The following is a 3,142-nucleotide window of genomic DNA, read 5'->3' on the forward strand; positions in this document are numbered from 1 at the left end:
TGCACACAGGAGGCATGCACACAGGAGGCGTGCACACAGCAGGCGTGCACACAGGAGGCATGCACACAGGAGGCATCCTTCTGCTGTTGGCTTCCCCTTTGCTCCATTACTGTGTCACCACAGAGTCATTTTCTATTTTCATCCCCAGAGCAGACATTTATTTCTCCAACAGTCTTGCAAGCCTGGGGATCAAAGTACTATTTGTAGTTTTACTTCTACAGGAAAAAGTACTTACGGGTGCTTAACAACCAACTTACAAGTGATCTAATTCATCTGCTTTTGGGCAATGAACTTCCTGTAACGTTTTGCACACTTCAGTGCTAAAGACTGGTGAGTGTGTGTGTATGTGTGTATGCATTAACACGCTAAATATAGGTGCCAGGTGTTAAGTTTTCAAACAAATGACTCCCTTCCTCCCATACACCCCCCCAAAGCAACTAAATCATATATCCATTTAGAAGAATGCTTGGCAAAAGCAAGAGCCAAGCAAGAAATATGTAAGTAATTTAGCAATATTAATAATTTAAGAGGAGAAGATATATGTTAGCACAATATAAGAGGTGAATCCTGCCCCAGCTTTATTACCGATCACAACCAGCTGCCAAGCACTGGGATTGGATCAAAGCCACCTCCACAGCTTGACTTGACTTTGAATTCAGCCACTGAAAGAGATAGCCGTGGTGAGTTTTCTAACGTCCTTCACATCAAGCCCAGCCTGTTCCTCACCAAAATTTAAAGCCAGACAGTGATGATAGTATATAACTTGTCTCCCATGTCTGTACCATAAGATCACGCACAACTGCTTCTTTGGGCCAAAGAAAGCTGGCTCTAGGCTGAGTATGTTCTTCGTTTTGCCCTCCCCTGTCTCTTAATTCCTCTTTATGTCTCTTCTACATGCTTGACTGATTTTTCGCTCCTTAGTTTCTTTATTTCTGTCTCACTTCCTGTGACTAGAGGGTATGACATGGCTAGAATTAATGTTCCTGAACCAAAGAAATTATCTGTAGCTTCTCCCCTTCAAAATTATCTACTTACTGCTCTGTGTTCAAATGCGTACCTTTGTACGTTGGCATCATGAAGCTGTTTTCCCTGTAGGCATCAGTGCAGTTTTCTATACACATAAATTATAGGGTTTTTAAAAAATAATGCTCTCAAACTTTTGAAAAACTTGCTTGTGCTTTTGAGCAAAGTCCAGTATTCCTAGTGAGCAGGGCTGACTACGCACATGTGGGATCCAGCGAAAAATGAACATATCAGCCCCTGGGCTCAAGAACATTAGGCCATGTGTGGGGGCCTGGGTGGTCACACAGGTCACACACCCGTGGAGCTAACCCTGCTGTAGGTTATTAATGAAACACACACACACACACACACACACACACACACACACACACACACAGAGCTACTATGGAATTAACCAAGCTCCACATTAAAATTTAAATAATACGACCCTCTCCGAGTGTAAATATTTTCTGATGGTTTTCTGTACACTTTCTAAGAATTCACTAATTTAGGGGCTAGGGAGATGGCTCAGTGGAACAAGCACTTCCCTGGCAAGCGCAAGGGCCTGAGTTCAATTCCTGGTTCCGAAAAAAAAAAAAAAATCAGGAATTTACAATAATCAACCTAGAGAAAATGTTACAACACCTGGACCAACTCATGGATAGACTGTTTTTGAGTGACCTGTTTCTTAAACTTTTAGAGCTTAATAAAATATACTAAAAGTGTTCTATTATCTAAAGATTTTTGAAGTCCCTTTCCCTTAGAGCTGGAAGTGTTTGTAGTAATGTTTGGGCACGATCTCTGCATGCTGAGAGCTGTGGCCTACATTAGCCACCATGTACCTGATCAGTGGCCCAGCTGAAGGGAAGGCTGACAAAGCCAGGAACACAGTGAGAGAACTCTGAAGAACATGTTTCTCTGGCTCCAACAAATGAAGTCGCGGTCACACTGTTCTTCAGTCAGTGTCCCATTAAGTGTTCTTCATTGAGAGCAACTGAGCGGTGAGTTTTCAGGGTACTTCTGCGGGACCTAAATGCCTCCTCTTTGATCCCCCATTCAGCGTCCCATCCCTGTCCTCCCAGACCCTGTGCCTTCCCTTGGTGACAATGGACTTAGCATCCCTCTTTCCCGCTATGTAGTATCTTCTGTCAGGGTTCTGTTGGCTTTGGAGTGGGAAGGGCACGCTTCTGTGCTGAGGGGAAGACCAGCGGCCTAGACTGAAGTTGTGCTTCCTCTGAAGATGCGCTCTAGACCGACCCCGCTGCACTTCCCAAGGGCAAATGAGAGCCATTACCGTACGGGTTATACCTTTTCCTCAGTTGTCTACTCCAAACTCAGCTGATGCTCACAGGAGCATGACACACTTCATCTTTACAACTCCTCGAGCACCAACGAGAAAAACTGGGGCTTGCAGAAGTTGGGTAACCACTAGGAGGAAGAGAGCGACGATGCGACCTTTATACTGCCTGACTCTTCCCACGACTGAGCTGTCCACAACTCTCCAGCATGAAGTGCCAAGAGAACATCTTCCCATTGTCTAGGAAGCCATCTTTGTGTATGTACAGTGAGCACCTTCACCCTCCTTCGGGCTTCGCCGTTGCCTGTCCTCGGCCAGGTCACTCCTGGCCCGACTCAGTTCCATCCACCGTCCTGCCCCTAAGACTCAGTAGAAGACACTCGCCTCCCTGCACTAAGATTCTGTCCAAAGACAGAGGAAAAGCTAAAAGGAGTAAATTCTGGATACGTAGCAGCAAGGAGGGAGAAGCTAACTAGCCTTAAGAAGGTGCAAAGATCTTCTTTTTTATAGACACATTTATTCAGTGTCATGATCAGATTATTACATTTAGCAATCAACAGCATGGATGAAAAAAAAAAAGGTCTACATTAAAACCTTTTATTGGAATGCATTACACTTTCCACAGAACAGAAAATAAAATAACCTGTTATACAATTAGTCACAAATACAGTCCTCGAGTTTTTTGCCCATACGCATGAGTATTGCCTAAAACATGTCTTCTTTGTAGCAGCTAGGCCCTGCCACCACTGTGCTTGGCTGAGTTCACAAATCTGTTGTAACCTGTAGCTTCCCTGTCACTTCTCTGGCTCTCCTCTCCTGCTAAGCTTTGTTTCCTGGAAGTGT

Source organism: Octodon degus, unplaced genomic scaffold (assembly GCF_000260255.1).
Source record: "Octodon degus isolate 3935 unplaced genomic scaffold, OctDeg1.0 scaffold00010, whole genome shotgun sequence".
NCBI classification, from domain to species: Eukaryota; Metazoa; Chordata; class Mammalia; order Rodentia; family Octodontidae; genus Octodon; species Octodon degus.